Here is a 21,060-nt window from a genome sequence, read left to right as displayed (position 1 = left end):
AGCGATAATAAAACATATTTGTAACGTTGGGAGAAGATTTTTAATCAAGAAAATTGAAACGAAAATGTGCGATCTTTTTTCATTTTCTTCAAAACGAAGGTATCCTCTAACGTTGTAAGAACGTAATTGGGTCGACCCATACATAACTCGAGCTGAAATGATCGAAAGGGCGTAGCAGGCTTTTTTTTTATTTATTACAAGCGTACAGTTTTGTCAGGTTCAGCCAAATATTAGGTTGCCCCAAAAGTGTCTTTCCTCTACGAATATGTCTTTTACGACAATGCATCTTTATACAAACACGACAGCTAATCTGTCAAATGTCGTGGTCTTTACCTTAATAGAACAAAATGGAACGTACGTAGTTCGATAAAATAAAGGAAACAAGAAACGTCGTGCGTCTATTATTCTCTTATAAAACGAAAGACTCTTTTGTTGTACAACCTGATATTTGAACTATCGATAATTTTCGAGAAAGGTCCTGTAACTTCCATATACATTTTCCGATCCATTTCAAATTTTTCCAATACAATTGTTGGGAATATGATACATTTACACTGTACATGTGAATGTGTGTGTAAGCATCAGAGGACGTCCGGGTCTTGGTTGAGACAAAAGACAAGAGCCAGTCGTTAGAAGTATCTGGAAGAGTCGGTTGACAACAAGCGTGCGTGCGAGTAGGTTTTTGAGGTCTTAAGAGTATAAGATATACGTATAACAGTTGTGTGCTAAATAAAGGGAATTATTTGTATTTCCGAATCCATTCTATATCTTTTCAGCATAATATATTTAAAGAAAAAGATTGATCGTACCTTCTGATCTGAAAAAATAGCTCTGTTTTTATACATTATACATTATACATGTGTATGGGAATTAACTAGTGTCTATATAGTTTCACACTGACAAAATAGTTTCGAGTTACTTGAAAATAGTTGCTTGATTCAAGCAACTGTACGCGTTAACAAAATAGTTCCAACTTACTTGAAAATAGTTGCTTGATTCAAGCAACTGTACGCGTTAACAAAATAGCTTCGAGTTATTTGAAAATACTTGCTTCACTCAACTGCACACATTAATAAAGTAGTTTCAAGTTACTTGAAAATAGTTGCTTGATTGAGGTAACTTGACCAATCTGAATCATCATAAAAACTTGGAAGGATATTTCAGACAAAATTACAGGTTCACATTGGCAAAATGATTTTAACTTACTTGAAAATAGTTGCTTGATTCAAGCAACTGTACACGTTAACAAAATAGTTTCAAGTAACTTGAAAATAGTTGCTTGATTCAGGTAACTTGACCAATCTGAATCATCATAAAAACTTGGAAAGATATTTCAAGCAAAATTACAGATTCACATTGGTAAAATAATAGGTTCACATTGACAAAATGGTTTCGAATTGCTTGAATTCAAATCGTTTGACGAAGCAACATGACCAATCTGAATAGTTTAATTGTCATCTTTATCCAAGACTCGCATAGTCAATCGAGCCATTCGGAAATCACATTGACCAACTCCAAAATTGAAAAGTAGAGAAAAGTAATTACAAGTATCGCAAGTGGTGAGACAATATGCGATAAAAATGAAAAGATGAGCGTGGCGTTAAGCTCTAAGGAACTAGAGGTTTTGTGAGAATCAATCGTGTACTTGGACGATGAAATTGCGAAATTATGAGATTGTCCAAAGATGAAGTTGGTCAATTTGACTTTCGCCAGGCTCGATCGTCACTACGACAGTTCTCGCGTATCGAAACTATCTTGATGTTTGTGTGGACAGGTGAGACGAATGAGCGATCGTGGCGGAGAAGGATCAGGACATTCGGTCGTTACGATGGAATCAGTGTTACCGACTTTGTTTGGCCGTCGCGAATCAGTCGCCTGTTTTCCTTTTGGAGGCGTGACGAGAATATTACCAAATCGTCGAGACCCAGCGTCCAGAATGTCCGCACCACCGAGCGGTAGAGGAAATACGCACTATCTTCGGTTGGACATTATGGACGACATCGCATACCTAAGAGCGAGGGAGGTAAGGATCTTTCGTTTATTCTTTTTCACTTTCTACCGTAATAGATCAGCCACAGATAGTCCACTTCGACGAATAGTTTTTTTCGATCGACGAGGAAACCGTCGAAAAGAAAGATTTAGGATATTGCAGCCGTTCGCCGATCAGGAGCGCCATTTACGCCGAAGGAGATCCGTTCTCTTAGAACGTTCATAGAGTCGCCTGTCTACCGTATTGGGTCTGCCTCCCTGCTATTCCTTTGTCTATATGCTGTCGATGGCTTCAGCGCTTGAGAAAGCTAAAAAGACCAGATGTGGAGTTTTCCTAGAAGTGGTGATCACTTCAACAAAAATAAACGAAAGATCCTTACCTCCCTCGCTCTTAGGTATGCGATGTCGTCCATAATGTCCAACCGAAGATAGTGCGTATTTCCTCTACCGCTCGGTGGTGCGGACATTCTGGACGCTGGCTCTCGACGATTTGGTAATATCCTCGTCACGCCTCCAAAAGGAAAACAGGCGACTGATTCGCGACGGCCAAACAAAGTCGGTAACTCTGTTTCCATCGTAACGACCGAATGTCCCGATCCTTCTCCGCCACGATCGCTCATTCGTCTCACCTGTCCACACAAACATCAAGATAGTTTCGATACGCGAGAACTGTCGTAGTGACGATCGAGCCTGGCGAAAGTCAAATTGACCAACTTCATCTTTGGACAATCTCACAATTTCGCAATTTCATCGTCCAAGTACACGATTGATTCTCACAAAACCTCTAGTTCCTTAGAGCTTAATGCCACGCTCATCTTTTCATTTTTATCGCATATTGTCTCACCACTTGCGATACTTGTAATTACTTTTCTCTACTTTTCAATTTTGGAGTTGGTCAATGTGATTTCCGAATGGCTCGATTGACTATGCGAGTCTTGGATAAAGATGACAATTAAACTATTCAGATTAGTCATGTTGCTTCGTCAAACGATTTGAATTCAAGCAATTCGAAACCATTTTGTCAATGTGAACCTATTATTTTACCAATGTGAATCTGTAATTTTGCTTGAAATATCCTTCCAAGTTTTTATGATGATTCAGATTGCTCAAGTTACCTGAATCAAGCAACTATTTTCAAGTTACTTGAAACTATTTTGTTAACGTGTACAGTTGCTTGAATCAAGCAACTATTTTCAAGTAAGTTAAAATCATTTTGCCAATGTGAACCTGTAATTTTGCCTGAAATATCCTTCCAAGTTTTTATGACGATTCAGATTGGTCAAGTTACCTCAATCAAGCAACTATTTTCAAGTAACTTGAAACTATTTTATTAATGTGTGCAGTTGAGTGGAGCAAGTATTTTCAAATAACTTGAAGCTATTTTGTTAACGCGTACAGTTGCTTGAATCAAGCAACTATTTTCAAGTAAGTTGGAACTATTTTGTTAACGCGTACAGTTTTTTTTTTAATTTATTTATTAAAATTCACAATTTGTCCAATTTGGACATTTGGTGGAATTTTTTAACGGTTAAATTAGCATGTTGGTGGCTACCCCCAGCGGGGTACCATCCTCGTGTTTGTTAGGTTATGTCCTTTATAAGGTCTGCTGGGTGCTTCCTTTTTAGCCTTCTGTCCATGTTTATGGTTTTGTATGTTTCCGCAGCTAGCCGGTTTGGGTGTGTTGCTATTCTTGATTTGTATTTCTCGGAGTATCTGCTAATTTCTTCCTTGACCGTTGGCATTCCCAGGTCCCTCCGTATATCTTCGTTTCTGACGTACCAAGGTCCGTTTACTATTGTTCTGAGGATTTTAGCCTGTATTACCTCTATTTTGTTTATATGGCTCATTGCTGCCGTCCCCCATAATGGTATTCCTTACGTCCAAATTGGTTTTATGATCGTTTTATATATTTTTAATTTATTTTCTATGTTTAGTTTGGATTTTCGGCTTGTTAGCCAATGCATTTGTCTCCTTGTTTTCTGTATTTTTTCTACTATTGATTTGATGTGTAGTTTCCATGTGAGTTGTGTATCTAAGTGGAGTCCTAGGTATTTGACATGCTTTGTTTGCGTTATATGCGTGCCGTTCAATAGGATGTTTGGTGGTATCTTTTTTCGTAGCGTGAATGTAATATGGTTGCATTTATTGGGGTTCGCTTTTATTTGTTTTTCTTGTAGCCAATTTTCTATTTTTATGATATGTTCTTGTAGTATTTTGACTGCCGTTTCTGGGTTAGTATGCCTGACTAGTATAGCTGTGTCGTCCGCGAATGTCAATACTGTGCTGTTGGTAGTTGTTGGTATGTTCGCCGTGTATAATGTGTATAGTATTGGGCCTAGGACGCTTCCTTGTGGTACCCCGGCCTTGATGTCTTTAACTTGAGAATGTGTGTCCTTGATTTTTATTACGAAGGTTCTGCTGCTTAGATAGGATTTTATTAATTGGTGTATTTGCTCCGGGAATTATTTCCTAATTGTTTGTAGTAGACTTTCATGGTTAATTTTATCGAATGCTTTCCCTATGTCTATAAAGAGGGCTGTGCAGTATTCCTTGTTTTCTAGTGCTACTATTATTTCGTTTATAAGCCTGTACATTTGCTCTATCGTGGAGTGTTTGTTTCCGAAACCAAAGTTCCCAGTTGTGTCCTCCAGATTTCAGTAGATTTGTTTGGTACCTCGTTTTTGCTGTTTTTCCTAGGTACTTTCTCAAACCTTTGACTTTTTCCTCATCGCTTTTTATTTTGTATTTTTTGCATTCCTCTTCATACACTGATATCCAGTTTGTAGCTTTCTCAGTTCCTTCAAATCCAAACCCAAACAAATAAATTCACTGGAGGCGCTCACATCAGAAAATGAAATAGCAGGAACATCGGATGGGAAGGAAGAAAAACACTAAAATGCCCGGAGAAGTACGAACCATTGATAAAACTGCGAGTTAAAGTCAACGATCAAAAAGAGATTAAAGGTGTTTACGGGAGCGAATGCAAGTTTTATCGATCAAAGTATCATTGATCAGATAAAAGAAGACAAGAGCATGTTCAAAACCATCAATGGGGAAGACTTCACGAGTAGCCGGGCAAGACTAAAAATGAGGATAAACAAGATAGAGAAAGAGATAGATGTGTATATAGTACGCAATAATAACTTCACATATGATCTCATCTTAGGGCTGGACGCCATAAGGGAATTCAAACTAAGACAAGACGAGAATTTGAGGGTTAGCCAAAAAGTAGACGACAAAGAGGAAGTAATATTTAATAGAAAAGAAGAAAGAAGAAATAACCAGAGAAGAAAGGTAAACGTTACCGAACACAAGGAGACGGGTAAGCCTATGGACAACCTAGAACACCTAAATAACCTACAAAAAATAGAGGTAAGCCAACTTATAGAGAGATGTATTTGCTAAACACAATGTGGGAACCAGGAAATCACAAGAAGCTTCTATTAAGCTAATCGAAAATAAATACATATCAAAGAAACCATACAGATGTAGCATTCCAGATCAGAGAGAAATAGAATTCCAGATTACGAAACTACTAGAACACGATCTCATAGAGGAATCAAGTTCACCATTTGCAGCACCAGTGACACTAGCCTTTAAAAAAGAGTCGAATCGTAGAGATAGACTATGTATTGATTTCAGAGAGATAAACAAAATTGTAGTTCCGGAACCACAACCATTCCCAAGAATTGAAGATATCATAGTCAAAGCGGGAAATTGCCATTTCTTCTCAACGTTTGACATTAATTCGGCGTTCTGGTCAAAGAGGCGATTCAGTACTGGCAGCATTGGTTAATCGGTAGATACTTCACTGTCCTTTCAGACCATAAACCGTTGGAATCAATGAGAATCAAAGCAAGAACCGATGAAACTTTAGGAGACCTGATGCACTACTTATCGCAGTACGACTTCAAAATCATCTACTCACCAGGAAAACACAACATAGAGGCAGTCGCACTATCCAGGAACCCCGTCTTAGAAAGTTTTGAGAACGAAGAAGAGGTTTTGAAAGTAGCGAATATTATAAAAAAACAAGACATAATCCGAGATCAGAAAGAAAACAGAGAAGATATTAAAAATACGAAAGACCTTATAAAAAAATCAGAGATTTTTTTTAAAAATATTAAAGGACGCCAACGTATATTCGTCTCACAAGAGTTTAGTTTAGGCGAGCATATCATAAAGACGGTGCATGATTTCTTTGGCCATGTTGGAAGGAATCACATATTGAAAAAAATCCGACCCTTTTATTATTTCAAAAATATGGACCGAATTGTCGACAAATTCTGCAAACAATGCGAAACCTGCATTAGGAATAAAAGCAGAACGAGAAGACCGATCGGGCTTATGTGGAGACTAGGACCAGCGAGGAAACCGTTTGAAATAATGTCATTCGATACGGTCCGAGGTTTTTCCAACAACAACTCACCAAAGAAGTATATGCATATACTCATAAATCACTTTTCAAGGGCTGTTTTTATGTCCACATCGAAAACACAACGCGCGGAAGATATCATAAAACTTATAAACTCGACAGGAGAAACTGACTCCATAAAAATTATCCTTGCAGACCGATACCCAGCGATGACATCCAAGGAAATTCAAGAGTACGCGAGAGAGAAAAACATTAAATTAATTTTCACCTCGACAGACTGTCCATCCTCCAATGGACTAAACGAGAGGGTAAATCAAACATTAGTAAACAGAATCAGATGCAAGATCAATTCGAAAAAAAAAAGAAACTGGACAAAGATCGCAGAAAAAAGCGTAGAAGAATACAATCACACCAGACACAGTGTAACGGGATTTGCCCCAAATCACTTACTGTATGGGAAAATGATCGAAATCATCTCTAAGGGAATAACAGAGAAGAAGATAAACTTAAAAAGAGACAGAGAAGAAGCATTTAAAATCTCAGCAAGAAATTTCGAAATCAACAAACAAAAATATGACAAAAAAAGACGAGAACACGAGTTTAAAATTGGTGATACGGTCTTCACCCACAACGGAAACAGAATGAATAGAAATAAGCTGGAAGAAATTAGGAAAGGACCTTTCAAAATTTTGAGAAAGATTTCAAACTCTATATATGAAGTGGATAACGGTAACCGGAGATCTGAAGGGAATTTCTTCAAACTGGCCCGGAAAAACGACCGAACAGAAAGGAAGTCGATCGAAGAGCTTCCGTTCCAACAGCTTCGACGTGTCGACATTGCACGGAGCTAAAAGTAAGCTTAGCGGATCCTCGAAAGCCGCTATTTCGACCTTTATGGCACCGTCGAATTGGTTCACGAAGAGACACCAACCGATGTCGAAGAAGCCGGAAGATTTAGTAACGGCCAGTTTAAGTCTCAAGTTCGATAAATCGAAGGTAGTGAAGGCGGTGAAGGAAACGTTGGGTAAAAAGTCCCCTAATAGCGAGGTCAAACACAAAGTCGTATGGGACAACACTAGTGGAACCAAAGTGGACGCTCAGGTAAGTTGTATTTCTCGTTACGATATCGTTTCTTGTTTAAGAGCCATCGTAGGTGAAAGGGGGAATGAAAAAGAAAATCGTAAATCGTAAAATCTCTTCCAGAGAATGCACTTTATCGTAAAAATTAATAAAGTCAACAACAACGTGAAATTAAATAATTGTTGTTTGATATTCTGTATTATCGATATAGGTGAAACGTGGAGAAGATAATTTGCGATCATTGCGGACAATATCGCAGTGACATTATTATCAATCGGTAATATTAAAGATAAAATTCATATGGGATGAAAACAGAGCGTCAAAAGTGGTTATTTTCCGATCTTCTTGCGAAGGGAAAAATGTTTAAGAACGGCTCTCAGCAAGGAATAAAAAATGTTATTACAGTTCCATTTTCGTGTTCGTTTTTTTTCTACATGATCCATGTGAAATAATTCTTCAGATGCTCTGCTGGTAAATGAATCGACGTTTGTAATAGAGGAAATATGAAGTACAGCGAGATCGTTGTTGACTATTGTTCTACACCGATATCGACAAAATAATTCTTCGACAACTCTATTGATAAATCAATTGTAGTTTGAAATCAAACGAATCTGAAGTACCATCAGTTTGTTGCTACGAGAACAATAGTCACCAACGATCTCGCAGTAATTCGGATTCGTTCGATTTTAAACTTCAATTGTTTTACCGACAGAATCTCTGAATAATTATTTTGCTGGTAAATTCTGTTGGTATATCGATTAGAGTTTGGAATCGAGCAAGTACGAAGTACAAGATGGCTATTGTTCTCCAGTAGCAACAGTCTGATAGTATTTCAGATTCGCTTGATTTCAAACTTAGTTCCTTTGGTTTAATTACTGATTTATCAGCTGGATCAAAATTTAAAGAAAATGAAGATCAAGTGTAGCGCGTAAGTTTGACCTCTGCTTAATTTTTTCATCTCTACACTCATCTTTTTCAACTTCCATGTCACATTTCGTATAAATGCTAATAATTCTTTGTTTTTTTTTTTGATAAATTCTCTTAAACGTCGCACAAGAATTTTTCGTTCGCGAGGAGGTGCAAAAATGGCCACTTTTTGACTTAGGTCAAAATTTGCAAATTTGGGGTTAGCCCCAACTTAACCACACTTTTAATCCAACATGAATTTTATTTTAATATTACTGACCTCTGATGGTGGATCTGCGATACTGTACTTAATGATTGTAAACTATCTTATCGACTTCTCATCTATATTAATAATATAGAAATGTTAAATATTATTTTGAATATTAGGAATATTAAATAACAGTTAAATACTTAAATATATGTTATTTGATTTGTTTTAGAACGAAGCTCATTCTCTGGAGTGAAACCTTTAGTTTCTCTTTCTTACGCGATAAAGGAGAGGTGCAAGGATTTAAATATTTATAACATTATGACCTTTATTCTTTAAGCATGAAAATATTTTAAATACAAGCATATAAATATTACATATAAATATTTCTATTTACATATACATCAAGTAAATTTACATGTACATTTTCATCTTGGTAAAAAGAACGTGTAAATTATCGTATTTACTATTACGTATTTTAACGCGAAATCTCGTTTCATAAAAATTTTCATTCAAATACGTAAATACATAATATTCATAAATTTATAAGAACAATTTTGTCCGTAGGTATTTGGTAGCGCAATTGAGAAGATGTTAACGGCGGAAAAGGGAAACGATACGGGGGCTTCCGGGTCGAGCGGAAAGCCCTCGGTATCTCCGAACAAACCAATGTCAGGCAAAGTGACAAATTGGTTTTCAAATACCAAGAATCAAAATCGGAATCAGACGGAATCCAGCGAACCGTCTCTCTGTTCTTCCCTAAAGGACCTATTCAAGAAGTAATGGGGAAGAACAAATGCTAATAAATGTTAAGTGTCTCTAGTTTAATTAACACTTCTTTATCTTTATCTTTATTAACACTTATTTATTTAAGAATTTATTCAGAGATTAACACGACCTAATAGATGACTGACAATCTGGTGTAATTCAAATTAACGAGCTATACTTTCCTTGTATTTTCTTATTGTTATACCTCTACAATATTCTTTTATCGTATCTGTCGATTTTAATCTCACACAAATATCTAATAAATGTGTATACAGTAGTTGACGAAAATATTAGATAGAAGATTTTTGCGAATATATATTATGTGTGTTAGTGTTTTTCTTCACTTCACTTCAATGTAACGAGACGTGTCTATCATGATTACACCGGTAAAAATTGAGACTAATTTGGAAATATATATATGGAAGCTAGAAGATGCTTATTGCAGACGTACACATAGCAAAAAACTAATGTACAATGTAAAGAGTATTTTTAAACATATGATTGATTAGGGGTAAAAATGCTCCTACTAAAAATATTGTGACTTATTTATACAATACATAATTAACTGTCCAAATACCGATGGTAATCAATAAGCATCTTATAATTCCTATTTACATTTGTTTCAAAAGCTTCTTTCGTTTCATAAGGAAATAATAGATGCACGACACTTTTTGTTTTATATTATTCTATCGATTTATGTATGATCTATTTTGTAGTAATAGAACAAAACGAAAGAAACTTTTGAGACAGCCTAATGCATCTTGAAATTCATGAAAAGCTTCAACAAAATATTCATGGAAAGTTTCTGTAAGCGTCCGAGTACTTTCGTGAGCCGTTATATGTATAATAATTCGTTACAATGTTAGTGATAGCTTGGAAAGTGAACTATTTTTATTATACATCTTTTTACTTTCCATATTACGCTCATAGATACTCTAAAACGCCGCGATACTAACTCTTATCTATCATGTTTACGAATGCCTATAATTTGTGAAACCGCTTCTGATTTTACGGAAATTTTGCAGTTGCTTGATGAATGAAACAGATTTGTTAAGAGAATCACATGTTATAGATACCTGAACTGTGATTTATTTAATATATCTTTTCTGATTTGTTATCCTGCAACATTTCCATGTTTTACGAAGCTTTAAATTAAATTTCACAAGTTTATTTTCCTTAAGCTAAAGACGATGCTGGTGAAATATTTATTTCTGAAGTAAAAAGTAAAAATATAGCTTACATATTGCTTGTATTTAATCATGTATTACGATTAATCCTGTTGCGATACTCGTATATTTCAGTTAGGCTCTGGTTTTAGTAAACAAGAAAGATTTATAATATCTTAAGAGGATGTTTAGCATGAAATCATGCTAATAAGAAGTTTTTCATGTTTTTCTTCAGGCTTAAAATATTTTTTAATGTTGTGAAAAAATTGGGTTGAAAATGAATAAAAGGGTGCAACAGGGTATTTAAACAAACTAATGTCTCTTATATGAATAAGTCGAGTGATATGCTGTAAATTATTTTCACAAAAAGACACCCATTTTTATTATTGTTTTCTAAACAAAATTCAATATGATTTGTTATACCTGTAATAGGAAGTTTCTTTAACTAACATTTAGTTATCGATCCTATTTTTATTGAAGTTTAACAATACTGTTCAATGTTAATAATTATTAATTTACAAGTGAAGGGTAATTCCAACGAAGAAAGATATCATTTGCAAACAAATAGTTTCAGATGAAATCAGCATTGGTACTGTAAATTTAAGATATTATAAATCTAATATGTATTGTATCGCAAAGCGGGATTCATGATGAAAAATTAAATATAAAAGTCCATGAAATTTCGCAAATTTAAACATCTCAGTTGATACAGCTTTAATAAATGTGGACAAAAGTTTAGTCTATCTTTATATTTAAATAACGCATGATATTTAATTCTACAGTATAATTAAACAAAGATTCGAAGCTGAAAATTTCGAAATATAATTGAACAATATATCGTACAATAAATGTTATATGATGTTCTGTAAAGGAGAATTGCATTTTTATGAAGAGGATCAAAGATAAAAGAGATTTTTGTTGAACGATACGACCGTTTCGAAATTCCATTTTGATCTTGTGTATGTATAGTGTATCTCGTACAAAAGATATTACAACAAGCGTCCAGTCATAATGTGAAACATTAATCAAAATTTCTAATCTCGAGTGTTTCAAGCCCCAGAACTCATCTTAATAAATATAAGAAGGACAGATTAAATTCAATCTTATTTTTCTAATTTTCTCGTTAATAATTAAATATGAGCATCAATCAATCAATAGTTCATAATGCACGGTATAATGCGTGTATAACATTCATCTGATTTCAATTAACTTACGTTTAAGCAAAATAATTATTCGAACTAGTTTATCATTCACATTATTACACATTTTAATTGTATATATATCTAGTACAACATAGAAAGGATGTTTTAGGATTATGAGTATTCCTTTAATTTTTAAGAAGAACAATAAGTATGCATAGTATTTCTTTTATCTCATATTCTAATTTCACCACATTGAATTTTCTAAAGAAAGATGATCTATTTATTTTAGATAACGCAAATCCTTTATTTTAGATATGCAAAGTCAAATATATTTTTGTCAATAAAGACACAAAAAATCTTAGATGTCTAAATGTCAGCTTTAAGAACAGTAGACTTGCCTGCCTTCAAACTTAAATGTCCTTTCCAGTAGTAAAACTTAAAATGACATTAACAACGGCAGTAATATTTACGCCTACAGATGGAGGATATTAGACTTCGATTAAAATACAAGTAGCTCAATAAATATGAGTCTAAGTACGATGGTTAAAGAATAACGATTCGTCATTCTTTATTCCAGCGCTTAATGCTATCCTTCTTTCAACAAATACAATCCTAGAACAATGCCGCTGAAGAGAAATGTTATGCGTGAATTTATTTGCCTTTGCGGGACGAAGGTATATTAAATTATTAAATGAAAATATTAAATGAAAATGAATATGTATAATTGTGTGTATAAAAATTGATATATGTATGTATGTATAAAATATATATATTTATGTATATATATATATATATATATATATATGTCGGGTTGGCGTTAACATTAGAGTTAGGTTTAAGGGCGTGAAACGAATCCCTATTGGCGCTAGACGTGATCGTTATGCAATAGAGGAGATATTTACTAGTGCAAATATGACTATGATGGAATTGGACAAGTAATCGCGATAATTAGATACTCGAGAAGCAAATGACAATGATCCTAGGCTCAATAACGAATCCGCGGTCAACGGGATGACGAACTTTACCCTTCGTTAGCGTCTAAGTTACACTGTATGTTAGAGCAAGGGGCAATTATTACGTATACGAAAGACAGGTCGATTGCCGATGAGATGGCACTAGAGAGAGTGGCTCTCCGTCGCGGTGACGCTGTCGAAGAAATCTATGATGGGTGTGCCTAAGGGCACGATCATGAGAGTCCCAAGAGATCATCGGATTCGCGGAGAAAAGTCTTCGTTCGAAGGGTGAGGGAAATTGAAGTTGCTGTTAATTGGTCAATTTCCATGTTGGTGGTTAGAGAAAGATATTAGCTGTCCTTGGAAAAAGTTGCTAGCGGGAAGCGTCGTTCGTGGAAGGATAGATTTCTCTTATCTTCCCGTAGTTGGGGCACAGGCTATTTGTCTATTTGAAAGACTTTGTATAATTGAAACTTAATATTCGTAGCCGGTCCTCGCCCAGCTAAACATATACTGTGAAGATGCGTTGGCATCTGGCAATCATCTTACCCGAAGGACAAAGTCTGCGTGTGGCGAGCCACGGGGCAGAAACCATTGAAACGTTTACCGTCGTGCCCTGTCCCAAGTATTTCTTTTAAGAAGAGCTATAGAATTACTTCATGCCTTTGTTAGACAAAACGTTCATCCCTTTGACCGCGGCTACGTTCGGCGACTGATTGTCGCCTCGAGCCCGAGCTCACTATCATAAATCTCAAATAAATACAGTCGGATCGAATGACAACAGTTTCTTAATATGGCTATGGTGAAATCTAAATTTCAATACTAGGGGTCTTCCCAAAGTTCCAAAGGGAACGTTCCGGTATTCTTTCATCTCCGACATATATATATTATTATAATGACTTATTTTAATAATGACTTAATTTGTATAGTAAAAACAGCTAAAATCTCATGTAAGATTGTTGGGATGTTACGTGATATTTCTGTTGCATCATTGATTATCGTTATACTTTGAAAAATAATTAAGGAAGCGAACAATGCGTGGACGATTATGGTAGTTTTATTAATAAACGAACGTTTAATAGAGAATATGGATTTACTGGATAAATAAATGTTTCATTAAATGTAACTGTTACGTGCAGAATAATATGTTGTTACATGTATGAACTAAAGTTGATGTAATACGCATATTATATTTATGGTTTGAAAGAATTAATAAAATCTGCTGAGATTCAAACGTATGCTCTCCCTTTTATTCTATGAGAATTAAACATTTAGAAGATTTTATGAAAATGCACTAAACAATCAGAAGCATCTGTTTCTCCTTTTCTTTTTCTTTTTTTTTTTTTAAATATGTTGATTGCCACGCGATTTTTATACTTATTTTGACTTGGATAGATAGATTAAAGCGTACCATACCAAGACATTTCATTCTTGCAAAATATTCTAGTCTATTTGCGTACCTAAACACCTAAACACCTAAACACCTAAACACTCAACGTGTTGAAGAATTTCTGTGCAAAACAATTCCATCGCTTTGTCACGCTTAACGGCTCAATCATCGAAACATGTATCATAACGCACGAATTATGATAAAAGAGAAACTGTCTTTCGAATAAAAGCAATCCGTTTGCCAGGTGCGCTTAAGGATGTACAGGACGTCGACGGAGCAAGTGTACGAAATACAGCCGCTGGAGGGTAACAGTTCCGCTCAACGTTACACTCAACAGCCGAAACAACGATTCTCTGAAATGCCTACTCCGTCGGTTTCGCCGACGTCTTCTCTCCGAAAGCGCGTCTCGGAACTGCCAAGAGCCGCGAGTGCATCCGTTTCCGGTGCTGCGGGCATTGTCTGCTCTAATACGGATCTGATATCGATCCTAAGCTCGTTAGCGTCTTCCGCGACGGAAATCAACCGATGCGGCGAGGAAGCGCCGAGTTCGCGGGACGATAGCAAATCAAACTGGCCCGGAAAAACGACCGAACAGAAAGGAAGTCGATCGAAGAGCTTCCGTTCCAATAGCTTCGACGTGTCGACATTGCACGGAGCTAAAAGTAAGCTTAGCGGATCCTCGAAAGCCGCTATTTCGACCTTTATGGCACCGTCGAATTGGTTCACGAAGAGACACCAACCGATGTCGAAGAAGCCGGAAGATTTAGTAACGGCCAGTTTAAGTCTCAAGTTCGATAAATCGAAGGTAGTGAAGGCGGTGAAGGAAACGTTGGATAAAAAGTCCCCTAATAGCGAGGTCAAACACAAAGTTGTATGGGACAACACTAGTGGAACCAAAGTGGACGCTCAGCTAGGTTGTATTTCTCGTTACGATATCGTTTCTTGTTTAAGAGCCATCGTAGGTGGAAGGAGGAATGCAAGAACGCACATAATACGCAAAAATCTATGGCAGATTCAAAGTACAGTACTCGTTGTGATATTCGGTAAAGATAATAAGTTCTCCTATGGAGATTTCATTTTTCAAATTATTCTCGTACAAGTACGTATTTGCATAAATAAATAACACACGGTCTCTGCGTAAATACCCAGGCCAGTTATAAATATTTCAGTTTACCAACGATATCTCAACATGTGGGACACTCACATGTGTGCTACTTCGTGAGCGATGATAAAGGCGCTGGTCAAGCCTTCGTCTCGATTTAACGCGCACGATCTCGAAGGACCTCCTATATCCAATCGCGTCAACCATACAGCAACATCGTGATTTACGTCCTTCGAGGACAGCATCTTTCTGTTCCATTTGTTCACGTTCTCGAGAGATCGTCTGGCATCACCACGGCGGACCTACGACAACGTTTAATATTTTCTTAATAAAAGCTAGCAAATATTACGAAAATATTATATTTATTATTACATCATGCATTATATACTATATATAAATATTCGTCAATGATAATAAATATATGTGCAAGTAATCGTGTTGTTGATTGTAATCAAATGTAACTTGTAACGCTATTAGTATTTTAATCTTCCTGAAAAATGTTGAAATGTTGATTCGACAGCAGAGAAGAATAGCAGAAATAGAAAAGTAAAAGGAATCGCAAGTGTCGTATATCAATGATATTATCATAGGTCTATAACATTAAATTAAGATTCTTAAGAGATGAAAAAGGTTTAATAGTCGATTATACAGATATTTCGGATACACGATAAATGCGAGGTTTGTCAATGATCCGTGAAAATTGTTTGTTTGGAAATTTGTTTCCAAGGGATCGTTCACGGTTGTCCAATTTAACAAAATGGAACTCGTTGCATTTTATCGACCTAAAACGTCATGCGCAGATATTTTGACCTATATAATTTATATACCATACACTGTACAGATAAGTAGAAAATAAAATAATTGACACTCGCATATGCGTATCTCAGATAGTTACTACTTTAGTTAAATGATTTAATTTAATGGAAATCGCTTACCATAACGTCTCGTTTTTCCGCGTATAAAATCATTCGTACGATCACTAGAATCATGTTGGATTCGAGCGATGGGTCCATGTAAATTGCACTGACCTAGGATTAAAATACGTACGAAAATGTAACAGGCGTTAAAACAGTATTACAGCCTTACAAATAAATTATTATTCAAAACTCTCGTAAATACATCGTATCTTATATAATTTTCCTAAAAAATTAATTTTATTCGTTATATTTATCTTAGGAAATGTACGTTATTAATCTCAACAGCATTGGAAAACCAATTACCGAATGGCTGAAATTAATCGATTACAAAATTCCATTACGGATAAATTATTCGCTGAACTTTTTAAAAGATACGTGCAAGCTTTGAACAGTGTCAACAGAAAATACAGAGCTTCCATCCGAATATACGATCGAGATGTTTGAAAGCAAGTAGCGTACCTTGAAAATACAGAGATACGCATAACTCTGCCCTATGTTTCCCGGCTGCTCGCGTACATATGTAGGAGGAGGTATTCTATATCTAAGTATAATAACAGAATTTCGTTTGGTATTACTTACGATGTTTAAAAGAGCCAAGATATATTGCTGTATTCGAATTCCATGAAAATCTACCACGGAGTAATCAGCAGCTATTCCAAGCTCTAGCCATCGTGGCGGCGAATCCTTAGCAGTTGGTCTTTTCTCTAGAAATGACTTATCTTAGAAATCGACTTATCTTCCACGAAATTAGAAAGTCTACTCGACTCGACTTGATAGCTTAAACGCATGATTATTAAAAGCATAAATTAATATCTACGAGCAAGTATTCGTGGAATAATTATTATGATATAAATAATTATTTCAAAAGTATAATTTCAAAAATATCAATTCGGTATCACCGTGAATTTCATCCTGCAAATTTCTTTAAAATTCTTGACAAATTTTGGTAAACGTATTCCTCCAGCAAATTTGTCTATTTTTCTATTTTTTTACATTAAATTAGGCAAGATAGATAAAGATTCGTGCAATGGACAATATACATATGTGTAATAGACAGGGAATAATAAAATAAATTAAAAACAGCGAAATATAGATGAACGTGTAGAAGATCAAGCGAGAGTGGAACGCAATAGGGAGAATAATTGTAAACCGAGTTCCTTTTAAGGCTGAAGGTAAGCTATTCTTATATTACATGCTGTTATTATTACTTTTGTACACGATAGATTGGAATATCAGTACAATTTCTTTCTTTCAGTAATATTCGATGATTCGTTAATTTATTAACCGCTATATTGTACGTGGTAAGTAGAAAAGCAACGATTGTACAAGAATGGCATTTGGAAAAATATTTGACTTACTTGATAATCTGTTCCTTTGCCATTTAGGACCAGAGAAGTATCCAATTTCCTCGGGATTTGTTATTTTATATAGGTTGGAGTTGATAATCAATCTCGGATCCACTCGGATTGGTTATCACACCTTTTATTTTCTCTCTTATACAAAACACCAAATCACACAGCAAACGTCTAAACTCTCCCAATGCGTCTTAGCAATTAAGGCGTGGTCGACTCCTATGACAAAAGAGCGTCGTTAGGAGTCGTACCAACACAACCCTAGTAACCTTTTAGTAACTAGCGGTCATACCAACTGAGCATTTCTCAACAGGATTTACGTCGATCGATAATTCTTCCACCATTGTATCGTTGTATTCTGTGGAGACATCGTCTTTTTCATCGTATAGAATCAATTTCTCAGCTTTTGGATATTCCACGTCGAAGACGTCACCGGAAAGATTATAAAATCCCTGAACATCGTGGCTTAAGGAATCGCGTTTGCTTCGTTTCGACTTTCTCTTACTTTCTACAACTTCAAATTTATTCGATTTCCCTGTAACCGAATTATCAACGTTTTACCACGTTTGCCTGTCTTATCTTCGCTATTCTCGTTACGGATAAAATGAAAAAATAGTTGCAAAATTTCTGAAATTGTAAATACGACCAGACTGGAACGTATCAACGACATATACGGTGTCACAAAATTGTGACAAGTCAATATTCCAGTTGTTAGTTTGTTGAATTTACGCCACCGCTGATTAAACGTATCACGCTTTAATAGAAAATTCAATTTCCCAGCGGGGAAAATGGAATTTTGCGCTAATTAAAGTATTGCGCTTTTGTACAAAATTCCATTGTTTTCTGTTGCCCGCGAAAATGCAATTTTACGACGGACATTTCAGACAAATTTCCATCAGACGGCTTTCCATCCGTAAAAAAGAATGCTATCTATAAAAGTGTCAATGGAAATTGATCAAAGTAACGTCAAACAAACCCGTTTAAACAGCGAGGTAAATAGACCAATTGCTTTTAACAAAACCTGTATCGTTGCTCTTAACCGTTTCACTTTTAAATATCAATCGGCGCTGTTCCTCATTAAAATTTCGATTTAAATCGAACGAGAAATACAGCGTAACACTCGGAATTTTCTATCGTTTCTCAACCATACTTCGAATATTTACGTCTCATTCTTCGATTCATAGGATCGCGATGTTGGATTCTTCGATTTCGATACAAAAACGTTTCACAGATTTCGACGCGGGCAATTTAATTAAGAGAACAAATAATTTGTTTATAAACTGCCAATTACGTGCCTTGAATTTCCGATATATGCAATAAATTTCATTGCTACTTGACCTAAGTGGGTCATAAAGTTGCAACCGTGTAAACCGTGCCACGTAATTTTATTGCATTCAATTTTCCACGTTTCCAACAATTTATCAAATTAGAATTTATCCGCGCATCGTACGAAATTTTTCATAAAAATTGATTAATAATAGTAGATATATAGCTCCTCGTATTCGTAAAACAGATTTTTAATCTGTAAACAACGAGTCGTGGTAATTACGATACGATCGATTTTCAACTTAGCAAAATTTGTTTCCATTTAACATTCACATCCAGATTGTATTTCCTTTGTAATAAATTAATTATATAATTAAATAAATTTATTATTCGAACCGATATTCAGATACAGTTCGAGTATACTTGATAAATTTTCAGACTCGATTCTCCAAGTCGAAAATGAGAACGTTTTATCCTATACTTTTTCTTCATCCCCTTGACCGCGGATTCGTTAGTGAGCCCAGGATCATTGTCATTAGCTTCTCGAGTACCTAATTATCCGATTACTTGTCCAATTCCATCATAGTCATATTTGCACTAGTAAATATCTCCTTTATTGCATAATGATCACGTCTAGCGCCAATAGGGATTCGTTCCACGCCCTCAATCCTAACTCAAATCTTAACGCCGACCCGACATATATATATATATATATTCGTTTGTACTACGATTACTCTCATACTCTATGTATGGTATTATAATATCGACGCTATCAGTTCTTACAGTATCACGATCAGAGTCAATTTTAGAATAGAAGAAGCAATTAACGGCGGATCGCAAAGTAAGAAGCTTATAACATAATTGGCAAGGAAGTCGATAAATCGATCAACCAATCACCTACATCCAACCGTCTAACGAAAGATGAAAAGCCATCGCGATAACGATCCTTCTCACCTGCAGGATTTTCCGGATTCACAGACACGAAGCTCGAATTATTCCTGATCGACCACCACTTTTCGTTTTTCGGCTGAAACATCACATGCTGGCCATTCGTCAGCGGCTGAACGAAGAACGATCTCTGCCCGATCAACATCAAGGCGTACACTTCTTCTTCGCATATCGTCACGACGACGAAGGAACTCGCGTCTCCTTCCAAGCTGCCTTGTCGAAGATCGCAGTTCGCCTTGGCGTTACGTCGCTCGGACTTGGTTTTACCCTGACGCACCCAATTCACGGTGAAATTCGACGACAGTATCAATCGATCGTTGGCCATGGTCCTTAAGGTCCAGTTGCTGATCTCGAGGAACACCGGCTCTTAGTGGAGATACTCGCGCCAAGTTTCTCGGTCTTCGTGGGTCGATCTTCTGTTCCGCGCGCTCTCATTCGGGATCACTCGAGGGTAAACGATCTCGTACTCCTGCAAGCTTTGCAGAAAGTCGCTCATTCGCGACTTAGTAGCGATCGTGCCGAGCAGCCACGTGGCGAGGAGAAAACTGGGAAGTTTCGATCGCGTCATGTCTCGCGCGCTTTGATCGAAATTTCAATAGGATTTTCTGGCTACCCAGAACTCGCCAGGCATGCTCGTTCACTCGCAGACGTAGTTATCGCGATGAAAGCAGCTAATTCGCAGACCCGATATTCTCATTTCATTTCGCCGGTTCGTAACGCTTTCGAAACGCCGTGTCATATAGACGCGGATGCGACGATACTCTCGCGTTCTAACATTTTCAATGTCTCGCGCTTTATCACGTAGCTCGCGCGGAAGTAATACGAAGGTGAATCGTTGGTTTTAATACACAGGGTGTTGTTTAATCGATCGTATAATGGAGAAAGGAACGATTCTACGGTACACCAGAGATGAAATGAAATCATAGAATGCAGTGGTTTTGTAGGTAGTGCTTTATCGAAAAGATTAACCGTGAATATTTGCTCGACCTATTTATACCAAATTGATACAGAATCTTAAAATACAGACGAATCTTTCTCAATTTCCTTCGATCATCGTCTCTAGGCGTTCGAAACTGCCTCGTTGAATTCGAACGTTCGTCGATTTCCTTCGACGTCTTTCAATTTCTTCTTTTTTCAATCGCCGTTCGCCTTCTCAAAGCTGTCTTCGAACAGAATTCTTAGAACGACTTCCAATTCCTTTCGATTCGTCCAATCGTTTAGCTTTACGAAACTGTTTCGCTAAACTCCTTTTTCCACTGTACTTGCGTATCGTAACCAACTCGTGGGCGGTAACTCGCGTCGATTAACGATTCACCACCAGTAAAGTAACCGGGAATGCAGCAAACTAGTAGTCGGTAGAACGAAGCGGAACGTAAGTGGAGCGAGCGATAAGAGCGATCGCGACAATCGCACGCCTCGCCGTGCGATTCCCACACGAACGAATCATCAAATTCGAGCCAAAGATTCTCACCAACTCGAAGATTCGCGCCAGTATTTT

The 21,060-nt window shown here is 36.4% G+C and overlaps 1 long non-coding RNA gene across 1 annotated transcript in view; it reads left to right on the top strand.

Moving 5' to 3' along the window:
• LOC126926882 (uncharacterized) overlaps positions 1 to 1,327 on the top strand; it is a 33,682-nt gene extending 32,355 nt beyond the window's left edge. Inside the window, exon 2 of the long non-coding RNA XR_007714985.1 lies at positions 1,116 to 1,327. This is a non-coding gene — a long non-coding RNA (uncharacterized LOC126926882). The remainder of the gene's footprint in view (positions 1 to 1,115) is intronic.
• The last annotated feature ends 19,733 nt before the right edge of the window (positions 1,328 to 21,060 follow it).

This window comes from Bombus affinis, unplaced genomic scaffold (assembly GCF_024516045.1).
Source record: "Bombus affinis isolate iyBomAffi1 unplaced genomic scaffold, iyBomAffi1.2 ctg00000059.1, whole genome shotgun sequence".
NCBI lineage: Eukaryota > Metazoa > Arthropoda > Insecta > Hymenoptera > Apidae > Bombus > Bombus affinis.
Note: the sequence above shows the minus strand (reverse complement) of the source record. Positions and strands in the feature narration are given on the sequence as shown.